Genomic DNA, 14775 nt, shown 5'->3' with positions numbered 1-14775 from the left:
ATGATTGGTGATTTATTTAAAATTATTCGTGATCCTGTTCAATCCTTTACTATTTCACGTGGTATAAAACATAGTGTCATCAATGAGAATTCTATTAGCTTGTGGCATAGGAGATTGAGACATATCTCCATTGAGAGAATCAAAAGGTTAACTAAGGAGGAAATTCTTCCACCCTTAGACCATTCAGAATGTGGATTGCATAAGGGGAAAGTAGACCAACAAGTCACAAAAGGGAGCTAAAAGAAGTTTTGAATTGCTTGAGATTATACATACCAATATTTGCTGCCCTAATTTAACCGCTCACAATCAAAAGTATTTTATTACCTTTATTGACGATTACTCGTGATATATGTATGTCTACTTGCTTTATAATAAAAGTGAGGCACTAGATGCCTTTAAGGAATACAAAGTAGAAGTAGAAAAACAAATTGGAAAACCAATTAAAATTGTGAGGTCTGATAAAGGTGGTGTATACTATGGTAGGTGCACAAATGAAGGACAAGCACCTAGTCCATTTGTAGACTTTCTTCGAGAGCAAGGTATAGTTGCTCAATATACCATGCCTGGCTCACCAGATATGAATAGTGTAGCTAAAAGAAGAAATAGGACCTTACTGGACATGGTTAGAAACATGATGAGTAGCTCCAAACTTCCAATTTCTTTATGAAAATAAGCACTCAAGATAATCGTATACATATTAAACAGGGTTCCAACAAAGGCAGTACCTAAAACTCCTTTTGAAATCTGGAAAGGTTGGAAACCTAGTTTAAATCATTTGAAAGTATGGGGCTGTCTTGCAGAAGTAAGAGTGTATAACCCACAAGAAAAGAAATTGGACCCTAGAACTATAAGAGCTTACTTTGTAGGCTATGCAGAAAAGTTTAAGGGTTATAAGTTTTATTGTCCTTCGCCTTCAAAACGTTTTGTAGAATCTAGGAATGCTAAGTTTCTTGAGAACGATGTGTTTAGTGGGAGTAATCAAACAAAAGATGATCTATGGAGTAACAGAGTAAACAATACATTGTATTCCCATGGTAATAATCGGTAGATAAATAGGTTACAGAGGGAATCCTCACCGTAATCAATGGGATTTGGAAAATAAAAACAAAAACAGATATTGGAGATATATCCCTTATATGAGCCGAGATATACTCCCCTAATTTTATCTAATAATTACATATATTTACAAGTATAGATAAATACTATATTTACCACACTCCCCCTCAAGTTGGATCATATATACTCATCATGTCCAACTTGCTAACAAATCTTTTGAATGCATCTTCAGCTAGACCTTTTGTGAGAATATCTGCGACTTGTAATCTGGTAAGAACATAAGACAGATTGATAATGCCGTCTTCTACCTTCTCTCTTATGAAGTGTTGATCTATTTCAACATGCTTGGTTCTGCTATGTTGGACTGGATTTAGGGCCATACTTAGGGCTGCCTTATTGTCACAATAAAACTTCAATGGTGAGTTGAATACAAAGTGTGCTTCTTCTGCTACCCTGCGTATCCACAACCTTTCCATAATACCTTGGGCTAACGCCCTTAGCTTAGATTCTGCACTACTCTTTGCCACTACTCTTTGCTTCTGACTTTTCCATGTAACCAGGTTGCCCCAAACGAAGGTACAATAGCCAGAGGTTGACCTACTGTTTTCCTGGTCTCTTGCCCAGTTAGCGTCAGTGTAGATCTCAACTGTTCTATTGTCATTCTTCTTGAAGAATAGACCACGGCCAGGAGTACCTTTAAGGTACCTTAGTATCTTGTAGGCTGCATCCATGTGTTTCTTTTTCGGTGAGTGCATATGCTGACTTGCTACACTTACAGCAAAAGCAATGTCAGGTCTAGTATGTGAGAGATAGATTAATTTTCCAACTAACCTCTGATAGCGCCCCTTATCAGTAGGAGCTTCATCTTTCTCTTGTTTCTTTCTCTTCGCAATTTCTACTTCGGTCTTGGCTGCTTTTTCACTTCTCTTGCACCCCTTTTTGATACTGATAGGTACTTTGCTTGGTTTACACCCAAGCATCCCAGTTTCTTTAAGTAGATCAAGGATGTATTTTCTTTGACATATAGAAATACCCTTTTCTGACCTTGCAACTTCCATACCTAGGAAATACTTCAACTTTCCAAGATCTTTTACTTCAAACTCTTTATTCAAGGCTGCCTTTATTCTGCTCATTTCCTCCACATCATTACCAGTAAGGACAATATCGTCGACGTACACAATTAGAATAGTGATGAGATGTCCATTCTTGGAGACAAACATTGTGTGATCTGACAAACTCTACTTGTATCCCTCAGTTTTAAGCACAGCGTAAAACTTATCAAACCATGCTCTGGGTGACTGCTTTAGCCCATATATCGACTTTTTCAATTTGCATACCTGATTGTTTCTCCCTTTTTCAAAGCCAAGAGGTAAGGTCATATATACTTCTTCCTTTAGCTCACCGTTAAGGAAGGCATTTTTGATGTCCAATTGCTGTAGAGGCCAATCAAGATTTGCTGCAATGGAGAGAAGAACTCTAATGGTATTTAACTTTGCCACAGGAGCAAATGTCTCAATGTAATCCACACCATATGTTTGAGTGAATCCCTTTGCAACCAATCTTGCCTTGTGTTTGTTAAGGGACCCATCGGCATTATATTTAGGAGTAAAAACCCATTTGTAACCTACTGGTTTCTTACCATCTGGTAGTGTAGTGATTTCCCATGTATCATTCTTTTCTAAGGCTCTTAGTTCTTCTAAGACAGCATTTTTCCATTCTGAGGTCTCAAGTGCTTCATAAATATCTTTAGGAACAGCAACTTTATCTAGATTTGTAACAAAGGTATAGTGACCTTTAGAGAGAGCAGCATAGGATATATACTTTTGAATGGGATGTTTAGTGCAAGATCGACTTTTCTTTCTCAGAGCAATAGGTAGATCCAGATCACATACCTCTTCGTGAGCAGTCTCAACAATATCAGGACCTATCACCGGTTCTGTGAGTGGCACGGCCTCAGGTGTGACAGACTCATGTGTTTGCTTGTCTCTACGGATATATACCTTGTCAAACTTCTTCTTGGAACACTCATTTCCTATACTAGAAGTGACAGTAGGAGGTATAGCTTTTGGAGGTGTGTTTAAGGGAGCAGGAGGTATAGGTTCAGGGATATTCCTAGGCTGAAATTCACTCCAACTCTCCCCCTGAATTGAAGCAGGTGAATAAAATGGTTCATGTTCAACAAAGGTGACATCACGGCTGACCAACAGATGTTTAGTGATCGGATCATAACATTTATAGCCCTTCTGAAAGTTGGAATACCCGAGAAAGATACACTTAGCTGCACGAGGGTCAAGTTTGGAAGGAGGGTAGTGGAGATGAGCAAAGACAGTACAGCCAAAAACACGAAGAGGAAGAGTGGAGTCAAGATGGGACACGACATGGGTTTCACGAAGTTTGTCAAGATAAGAGATATAGGAGAGGGTATGACTTGGGAGGCGATTAATTAAGTATGTGGCAGTAAGGATGGCATCCCCCTAGTAGAACTTAGGAACATGACATGTGTAGAGGAGAGCACGAGCAACCTCAAGGAGATGTTTATTTTTGCGTTCAACAATACCATTCTGTTGTGGGGTGTGAGGACAGTTACTCTTGTGAACAATGCCATTGTTTTTTAGAAAAGGATCCAGAGATTGATTGAAATATTTAGTTCCATTATCAGTATAAAGAACTTGGATGGATGTGTTAAACTGATTTTTGACATAGTTGCAAAATTCGATGAAAGTAGCAAGAACATCATATTTGTCTTTCAAAAGGTACACCCAACACATGCGTGTGTGGTCATCAATAAAAGTAACAAAAAATTTTGAACGCGTGCGATTAGGAATACGTGAAGGACCCCATACATCACTGTGCACAATTGAAAAAGGGCAAGATGAGCGATAAGTAGTGGGAGGATAAGTGGTACGATGATGTTTCGCTAACTCACAGGTATCACAATGAAAAATACTGTCTTTATTAAGAGATAAATCAAGAAAAAAATTTTGCATATAGGAAAAACTGGGATGACCCATCCTTTGATGCCATAACAGAAAATTATTTGCTTTAGGAATGGAAACAGAGCCATTTATTCTTGAACACAAGGCAGTAACCATGGAGACATCCAAATAATAGAGTCCATCAGATTCTTCAGCCGTGCCAATCAGCATCCCTGAGGAGAGATCCTGAAAAATACAATGAGAAGAGAAAAAGTGAGCAGAGCAGTTGGTTTGTTTAGTCAACTTGCTAATAGACAATAGGTTACAGGCAAGGCGAGGAACATGCAAAACAGATTGTAGTTGAAATTTATCAGTAAGATGAACAGTGCCTATTCCAGCAATATTAGAGGGTGAACCAGTGGCTGTTTTAATGGTTTGGTTTCCTGCTGAGGGAAGATAAGAGACGAACATTCTAGCTTCTGATGTCATATGATCAGATGCACCCGTATCAACAATCCACTTTGAGGACTTAGAAAAAGTATGAAAAGCAATAGGATTACCTTTCTGAGCCACAGAGGCAGAAGCGACCTGTTTTGTCAGAGTTGGTAAGGTTTTGAGGAGTTCTAACAATTGTCCTAGCTGATCGGGACTAATGCTAGGAAGTGATTCAGGAGCAGGAGTATTCTGATCTTGCACATCCTGATTTTCCCGAGGCTTGTTCCGCCGAGATTTCCAGTCAGCCGGTTTCCCAAAAAGGTCCCAGCACCTATCACGTGAATGCCCAGTTTTCTTACAGTGATCACAAGTATGTTTTCCTCGACTCTGAGAGGGTCTATGGTCAGTTTGTTTACTAACAAAAGCAGAGGAATCCTGAGCAGGTACTTTGGAACCGGATAGCATGACTTCACGCCGTGATTCTTCACGACGAACTTCCGCATAGACTTCTCTGGTGGAAGGTAGAATATGGTTGCCTAAAATCCGAGCCCGGACATCGTCGAATTCAGGATTTAATCCAGCAAGAAAAAGTAGCACCCTCTCGTTTTCAACATTTTTCTTGTTCCGAGCAGCATCAGTAGCGGAAGACCATTCTTCAACAGTGATCAGGTCCAATTCCTGCCAAAGTGCCATAAGCTCAAACCAATATTCAGTGATACTACGTGGACCCTGTACGCATCTCCAGGTCTGGCGACGCAAGTCAAACAGCCGAGAGTGATCCTTTGTATCTGAGTAGGAGTCACGAACTACTTCCCATTTATCTTTAGCCGTGGGAAGATACATAAACGTCCATTTAAGTTGAGGAGACATGGCATTATCAACCTTCCATTGAGCCATCGCAGAGGAGGCCGAATCCGATGGCATCGGTGAACCACCTAGAGCCGGGAAAACGGGCCGAGCCCGTTTAAGCCCGTTTAAGTCGAGGGCCGGGCTTGTATTTTGGAGCTTTGAAAGGGAAGTCGGGCTTAAAAGGGCTAGCCCTGTAGGGCCGAAAAATAAACGGGCCGGCCCGTTTAGGCCCGCCAATTTTTTTTTAAATTTCTATCTTTTTTTCTTAATTTAAAAAAGAAAACCCTAACATTTTAAACATATCATACTCTTAGTTTTACTTATCTTGGCAGCTCACATAACTAGCATTCACAAAAAGAAAAAAAGAATCACTATAGTTGTGCGAAAAATAACCAAAAAAATATGAAAATTGCAAAATTTAAAACTAGGTATATTCACAAAAATATAGTGTTAAAGAAGTTGTCAAAACCTATTAAAATACTATATGTGTAATTTTTATAGTCTTTATTTGTCATTCTCCCATATTTTTTATACTTGAAATATAATTGATCAAAAAATCTTTTAAACTAGAATAAAGATCTATATCATTTTTATAGTAGAAACAAATTTAGAACTAAGGACGATGGACTCTTTTCTTTTTTGTCGATATAACAAATGATTATTCTTCATATATACTATGTTTGTTAGTTAAACTTTTTTGTTAATTATTTATAATCAAACTAGATCATCCGCATTGCAATTATCTACTGAACTTAATGCTTATTTAGTTATTTATGTCTGTCCTCTATTTAGTTTGTTTATTCAATAGACCTTATTACACTGTAATATATGTTTAGACATGATAATGTTTATATTTGTGACTCAATTTTATTTATATTTATACCTTTTATTAGTAATTTTATTGTTTCATTTTTATTATTTTGATAAAATATACAAAAAAATAAAATAAAAATTCATTTTAGTTAGAAAGGCTAAAAGCCCGCGGGCTAGCCCGAGCCCGTCATCTCACGGGCTGGGCTTGAAAAAAATTACTTATTTTTGGAACTCGGGCTTAAACGGGCCGGCCCGTTTTCCCAGTACTAGAACCACCATTGAGGAATCCAAGTTTACCGCAGCCTTCAACAGCGAGTAAAATCGCCTGAGCCCAATCACGGTAATTTGTGAGAGTCAGGCGTTCAGAGACAATCGAGATGGGGGACCCAAATGCAAAGGATCCTTCGGTAGTGACAGACCCATGGGGCTCGCTGACCGTAGACGATGCCGTGGTGGAAGACCCATCAAGAGAAGTCGCCATGGTAGTGAGCTTCTCAACTGGTCGACCACAGAGAACACACCGAGAAGGCTACCGAACTGAAGAGAACGTCCACTGCTTTGATACCATGTGGAGTAACAGAGTAAACAGTACATTGTATTCCCATGGTGATAATCGGTAGATAAATAGGGTACAGAGGGAATCCTCACCGTAATCAGTGGGATTTGGAAAATAAAAACAAAAACGGATATTGGAGATATATCCCTTATATGAGTCGAGATATACTCCCCTGATTTTATCTAATAATTACATATATTTACAAGTATAAATAAATACTATATTTACCACATGATCACATAGAAGAAACCATTAACACAAATGGTGAGGGAACTTCAACGGTCAATGACTCTCATCCAGTTAGAGTTGTCATAGAACATACACTACAAGAAAATGTTGAAGTAGCAGCGGAACATTTCTAGCGGTTCAACAAAACCGCTAGAAATTCCAAATATTTCTAGCGGTTTTTCTAAAAACCGCTGCAAAATACAGACGGTTTGACCATTGCCCGCACATTTCTAGCGGTTACCACCTAACCGCTAGAAAGTTAGAGCTAGAAAATTCCCCGGGTTTTGGCGGGAACTTGGCGCCAAATTTGTAGCGTTTATTTTCTAGCGGTTGAGGCTAATAAACCGCTAGACACTGAAAATTTCTAGCAGTTGATATATGAACCGATAGAAATATTTTTCATTCCCCGAGGAGTTTAGAAATTTCTAGCGGTTCGGTCCAAAACCGCTAGAAATTTTTGCCCATTCCCGAGGCACTTGTGACCGTTGGGAATTTCTAGCGGTTCGGTCCAAAACCGCTAGAAATTTCTAGCGGTTTTGGACCGAACCGCTAGAAATTCTCGGTCTATATAACCCCTCCCCCCACTCTCACTTCTTCAATCGTTCTGGAAGCGAAGCTCTGCAGAATTTTCTCCACAAACATATTCGAGTTCTGATTCAGTTGCAGATCCTTATTTTCAGGTAAAAATAGTAATTTATTGATAAATAATTTTTATTTTATGTTTTATTTTATTTAATTTATTATGTTGTAGCTTATAAATAATTTTTCTTTTTATTTTATTTATAAATAATTACTATTTGTTGTTATTAGGATGACTCGTCGACACGGGAAAGACCCAGTTGATCCTGAGAGAGCTGGACCCAGTGAGGTTCATCATGATGCTGGTGAGCCATTCCCCAGCATTCATGACTACGATCTTAGCGAGGAGGATATCCTCAGTTTTATGAAGCAGGATGATGTTGAGCGGACTGAGGAGGCTCATTTTACTGGGGATGAGCAACCCCATGCTGATGCTGATGCTGCTGACGAGGAGGAGGAGGAGGAGCAGGATCAGGGGAATGAGTATCCCCAGGCTGCGCAGCGTCCTGCTCCGAGACGTCAGGCTGGTTATGAGGTGGAATTTGTCGGTAAGTATTTATTTAACTTTTTAAAATTTTGATCAGTATTTAATTTATATAGAAATTGTATTAATTTATTGATATATAATTTATTTCTTAATTAAATTTTGCAGACACTGAGGGGAACAGGTCCTATCGGAGGCTGACAGCCAGAGAGCTGTCTATGATGACGAGCGGACGAGTGGTTGTGCCGCTCAATGAGTTGGGCCAACCGACGAAGAAAGGTGGCCAGTTGTACAACAAGTACGTGCGCCTCCTTGGTCAGCAGTGGACGCTGTTCCCCATCTACGTGCAGGACTGGAAGAAGATCACCTCAGACAAGAAGCAGCAAGGCTGGGAAATGATGAAGGTAATATAAAATTGTTATTTATAATTTTTTTTAATTTAAATAAATGATTATATATTTTGTTTTCAAATAATTTAATTGTTTGATTATAATTTTTTATTTATTTAATTTGTTTGTTATTTATAATATTTTTAAAAGTAGTTAAATGAATATATATATTTTTTATTTAAATTATTTAAAAGTAGTTAAATGAAAATAATTTGTTATTGATTTCATTAATTTATTACTTATAATAATTTTAAATTTAGTTGAGTAAAAATATTTTTTCATTTAAATTACTTAATTGTTTAATTATTATTTGTTTTTGATTAATTTATATTTTATTTATAATATTCTTAAATTAGTTAAAAACTAATTATTTGTTTTTGATTATTGAAATTGCTTAATTATTTGTTTATAATTTGTTATTTAGTTAATTTATTATTTTAATCATAGAGTAAATTTATTCTGGGGGAGGAGTTGAGGGCTGACACGATCAAGAGGCTTGGGATGGCATGGAAGAACAGGAGGGCCGACCTGTGGAGGGAGAAGAAAGGTGACGGGACGAGGCCCCTCCAGGAGATACTGGCAGATGTACCTGGTGGAGTCCCGGACCAAGACTGGTCCAGTTACGTCTATTTTAGGATGACGGCTGACCAGATGGTATGATAATATTGTATTAATTATAATTTCTTTATTTTTTATCCGACTTGACTCATTTAATTTAATTTTTTTACATTTTGCTTCAGGCTCTTTCTAGGAGAAATGCTGGGAGCGTCAGGCATCAGACGATACGTCATAGGGCTGGATCCAGGAGCTTTGCGATCACTTATGACGAGATTGTGAGTACTTGAAATAAATTTATTAAATATGTATATGTATTTAATTTGTAACTAATTATTTCTTTGATTTCATTTACAGAGGGAAAAGATACGGCAGGAGCGGGGATACACGGCCACTTATGGCGAGATGTGGCCGATGGTGTATAGACCCCGAGACGGGCGTGCGTCGGATGAGGTTGAGGAGATAGCGGTAAGTAATAAATTAAATATTAATATAATATCACAGTGTAGATATCATTATATTATAATTAACTTCTTTATATTAATTTTGGTAGGCACGGATGACTCAGGTCGATTCCGAGTTGCGTGAGTCTCAGGGGTCTGCCTTGGATCCCACCGCCTCACTTTTAGCGGGTCGTGGCCGGCCGCAGCACCCTGGTCGAGTTAGCGGGCTTGGACTTGGACCTACACCGACTAGGTTGCCCCGCTCAAGTGGCGCTGGCCCTTCATATACTGCTGGGAGCTCTCATGCGAGTGCGAAGCGGCCGGGTTCCTCATCCTCAGAGGAATTGCGAGAGGAGCTCAGACAAGAGTTCGAGGCCAGGATGGAGGCCAGGATCGTGGAGCGTGATCGTCAGCTCCAGACGCAGCTTGACCAGCTCTTGGCAGCTGCTACGGCTCTGCGTCATGTGGTGGTCAGTATAGCTCCAAACATCTCGGTTCCTGACATCCCCGACCTACACCTGCCACCAGTCCCGCCCCTACCCCCCCATCCGCCAGTCCAGTCCCAGCAGGTTGAGCGGCCTGCCCACCCCCAGCCGGAGGATCCAGCAGAGGATGATCACGATGATGCTGCTTCTGCCCCCACCCATGATTTATCTTGCTTTCATTGTATGGGATTTTATTAGAATCTTGATTTTACGGTTTTATATACTATTTAGATATTTATTTAAATTTTATATTTATTTGTTTACTTTATTGATTTATTTCTATAATTTTATTTATGTCAAGTACTAATTAATATTGAAATATTTATTTATTTATTACAACATCAACATTACAATTTATTAAACACGTTAAACATGTTAATTAATCAAAATAATTCTATAATCATTTATTAATTTAATAAATATTTATTTTTGTAATGTTATTAATTTATTGTGCAGTATTTCTATTTAATATTTAAAAATAATATCGTTTGTAGCGGTTCCAAAACCGTTAGAAAATTCAACTGAATTTTAACCATCGTGAAACTTTCTAGCGGTTTTATAAACCGCTAGAAAAATAGTAATTTTCTAGCGGTTCTTGTAAACCGCTAGAAAAACATTTTCTAGCGGTTTACAAGAACCGCTAGAAAATTGCCAAATTTTACCTATTTTTCTAGCGGTTTTATAACCGCTAGAAAATTCAAAACCGATGGAGACAAAATTCCCGTTAAACCGCTAGAAATTTCTATCGGTTTGTAACCGATATTTAGAATTTCTAGCGGTTAATAACCGCTGGAAAATGAAAATTTCCGTTAAAACCGCTACAAATTTGTAGCGGTTTTGTAACCGCTACAAAAAAATGACCGTTCCACCAGCCTCCTTTATAAGCTGAAGCACTCCAACTGAATTCCATTTTAACTTCTCTTTGAGCTCTGTGTCATATTTTCACGAAATTTGAGCATTATTAGTGATGGATAGGTCGTGGATCAACTTGCACCGGTCGACTCCGCAATACTTGGCTGGTCTAAACTATTTCTTGGATTTTGCTTTCGCCAATGCTGCCGTAAATGGTAAGATTCAGTGTCCCTGTCCTAAATGTAATTTCAAAAAGTGGCATCCCAAAGATATTGTTAGGGAACATTTAATCTTTAAGCCTTTTCCGCGAGAGTACGTATTTTGGCAACTACATGGGGAACGGCTAGATATGGGTGCTGAGTCAGTTCCAGTAGTTTCACGGATGGGAGTTCGAGTGGATGAAGCCGATGCCGTGAATGATGCTGTGCGTGATGCTTTTGGTGTTCACGAAAGCTCGAATCCCAACGAAGATGAAGTAGAGGGACCTCAACCGGAGTTTCTAAGAAACGAAACTGCTCGGGAATTTTTTGACCTCATGACCGAAGCTGACAAGCCTCTTTATTCTGGGTGTACAAAGTATTCGAAGTTGTCATTCTTGGTGAGGCTGTATCACATCAAATGCTTGTGCGGTATGACTGACAAGGCGATGTCTATGTTGCTGGAATTACTGGGAGATGCTTTCCCCCAAGCTGAATTCCCTCCATCTTTTTACGAAGCAAAAAAGATTATTAACAAGCTTGGCTTGAACTATAAGAAGATAGATGCATGCCCAAACGACTGTATGCTATACTGGGGAGATGATGCCAACAAAGAGATTTGTACGAGATGCAAGACGTCACGCTATAAGTCGGTACGGAAGGGCAAGAAGCAAAAGAAGAAACCGGCCAAAATTCTCAGGTACAAATTATTACAGCGTGTTACTTGTTCCGTCTCTAAAATATTCGATATTTGAAATTCTTAAAACAATTGATTATGTCATCAATTTTTTTAAATTGAGTCAATATTTAGTATTTAAATATTCGGTATTTTAAATTTTTAATATATTATTTTCTTAGATACTTTCCTTTGAAACCACGGTTGCAAAGAATGTATATGTCATCAAAAATGGCTCAGCACATGAGGTGGCACGCGACTGAGGAAAATCTAGATGGTAGGTTAAGGCACCCACGAGACTCGGAGGCGTGGAAAGCGTTTGATGCGAAATTTCCAGACTTTGCCAATGATCCTAGAAATGTACGTCTTGCATTGGCAACCGATGGTTTTAATCCCTTCGGAAACATGAGCACAAGTTACAGTATCTGGCCGGTGGTGTTAATTCCATACAATCTACCACCTTGGATGTGCATGAAGCAGAGCTCCTTTTTGCTTTCCATGATCATTCCTGGCAAGAAAGCACCAGGAAATGATATTGACGTATACCTGCAACCGTTGATACACGAATTGATCGACCTATGGACGAATGGTGTTGAGGCATATGACTCACATGACAAGCAACTATTCAATCTCCGTGCAGCCTTGATGTGGACAATAAGTGATTTTCCCGGTTTGGGAACTTTGTCTGGCTGGAATGTGCATACTGGGTTGGCCTGTCCTGAGTGCAATTTTGATTCTGTGCCATGTCGCCTTCCACACAGTCGCAAGTGGTGCTTCATAGGACATCGACGGTTCCTTGATTCCAAGCACAGACTTAGATTGCAACGGATTCGCTTTGATGGGAAACAGGAGAAGAGAGATCCTCCTGTTACTTTGTCTGGTATGGATATTTTGCGGCAGTTAGAAGATGTTCATGTCGAGTTTGGTAAGAGTGTGGATCCCGAACGATTGGGACGACGATCTCGTGGGACATCTGATACGCAACCTATGCAATGGCGGAAGAGAAGCATATTTTTCACTCTTCCTTATTGGGAATCTAATTTGCTACGACACAGTTTGGATGTTATGCACATTGAAAAAAATGTGTGCGATAATGTGCTATATACGTTGCTCAATGAAGCTGGAAAGTCCAAAGACCATCTCGCAGCTAGAAAAGATTTACGGGCCTGGGGAATTCGTGAAGAGGCTTGGCCTGATGAAAACGACAAGTTTCAGCCAGCTAAATTCACCTTGACAAAGCAGAACAAGGATATCTTCCTCTCGACGTTGAAGAACATAAAAGTACCAGATGGATATTCTAGCAACATCTCAAGGTGTATCGATCTGCAGGCTCGAAAGGTTACTGGGTTGAAAAGTCATGACTCTCATGTTCTTATGCAACAGTTACTTCCATTGGCCTTGAAAAACACACTTCCTTCTGATGTATCGGTGGTTTTGGTAGAATTATGTTCATTTTTCAAGAAGTTGTGTGCGAAGGTCTTGGTAGCGGAAGAGCTTGATCAGCTGCAAAATAAAATTATTCTTACACTTTGTCACTTGGAGATGATATTTCCTCCATCATTCTTTACTGTTATGGTTCACTTGACTGTCCACCTTGTTCGAGAAGCAAAGGTTGCTGGCCCAGTTCACTATCGATGGATGTACCCTATAGAGAGGTACTAGATTATCTTTTATTCCCGCCTCTTTAAATTTCACATTGTTCTTTCATTTACTCGTAATTATTAATGCAATTTTAACTTACAGGTACTTGGGAAAATTAAAATCATATGTTAGGAATAAGGCATGGCCTGAGGGGTCAATAGCAGAAGGTTATTCCGGAGATGAGGTCCTAACTTTCTGTTCGAGGTACTTTGATGACATGGAGACATCTTTTAACCGCCCGCGTCGCGTAGATGATTCTCCTCCTGGTCCTTCCACGTCAACTTTATTTCCTCCTGTTGGGAAACCAGTTGGAGGATATGAATTCTTCAGACTCACTACAGAGAAACTCCAGGCACACAGACACGTTTTGATAAATTGCAGCCAAGTTGAACCCTTCATGCAGTAAGTATATATATCATATAAGCTCACTAGCTTTTACACTTTATATTTGTTTCTTACTGACTCTTCTAACAAATTACACTTTACTATAGTGAGTTTAGGAGTTATCTCAGGCGTCAGCTACGGGGCCGTGCGCGTTCTGCTGACATTGATAAAAGAGTCCACAAAGAGTTTCCCAGTTGGTTTACACGTCGAATACGTAATGACAACAGCCCATACACAGATGAATTCAAAGCTCTTTCTCTCGGTCCGTTAGACCATGCACGAAGGTTTACCGCGTACAATGTCAACGGCTTCAAGTTCTGTACGGTTGGACGTGATCAGGGATTGCTCACACAAAACTCTGGAGTTTGCGGGACATTCGGAACGAGATGTTATGCTAGCAGTAGTGATGGCGATATGCGCTTTGGAGGCGTCACTTACTATGGAAAGCTAATTGACATTATTGAGTTGAGTTACCAGCTTTTCACCGTGACACTGTTCAAGTGCTCCTGGGCAAATACGACAACTTCACGGGGACTCGCTACTGACCATTTGGGCATCACCTCAGTTAATTTCTCTAGACTTATTCATACGGGGGCATCTGAAGATGATGAGCCATATATCCTTGCTTCTGAGGCACACCAAATTTACTATGTCGAGGACGAGAAACATAAAGACTGGAATATGGTCGTTCACCTCAAGCCACGGGATCTTTATGATATGGGTGATGGTGACATTATTTACGACAGTGAACCCTTCCAACCCTCGAATTTTGAAGACTTCTTTCCTCAAGGAGATGATAATTTGCCAATTATCAGGTACACGTCTTTTCTTAAATTATTTAAATAATTAACTACTAATTACTAATTTTTTCCAAATACATTATAAATTTAACAAATTTTTTTAAAATGTGTCCTTTCAGGCCGGATGATGATGGAGAATAGCAGCATCCAAAATAAATTATTTAAAAAATTTTCCGTCCATAAATACATATGTATAAATTAAAATTCGTACAGTTTTTTTAAAAATAAAAAATTTAATTTGTAGCGGTTACATAACCGCTACAAATTTATTTTACGAAATTGTAATTTGTAGCGGTTATTAACCGCTACAAATTTATTTTAGAAAATTGTAATTTGTAGCGGTTTTAACCGCTACAAATACATACATATAAATTAAAAAATAAAAAACTAAATTTGTAGCGGTTAATAACCGCTACAAATATAACCGCTACAAAATAC

Source organism: Neltuma alba, unplaced genomic scaffold, assembly GCF_004799145.2.
Source record: "Neltuma alba isolate B1F8T4 unplaced genomic scaffold, ASM479914v2 tig00000834_pilon, whole genome shotgun sequence".
Taxonomy (NCBI): Eukaryota; Viridiplantae; Streptophyta; class Magnoliopsida; order Fabales; family Fabaceae; genus Neltuma; species Neltuma alba.
This window is presented reverse-complemented; position numbering follows the sequence as displayed.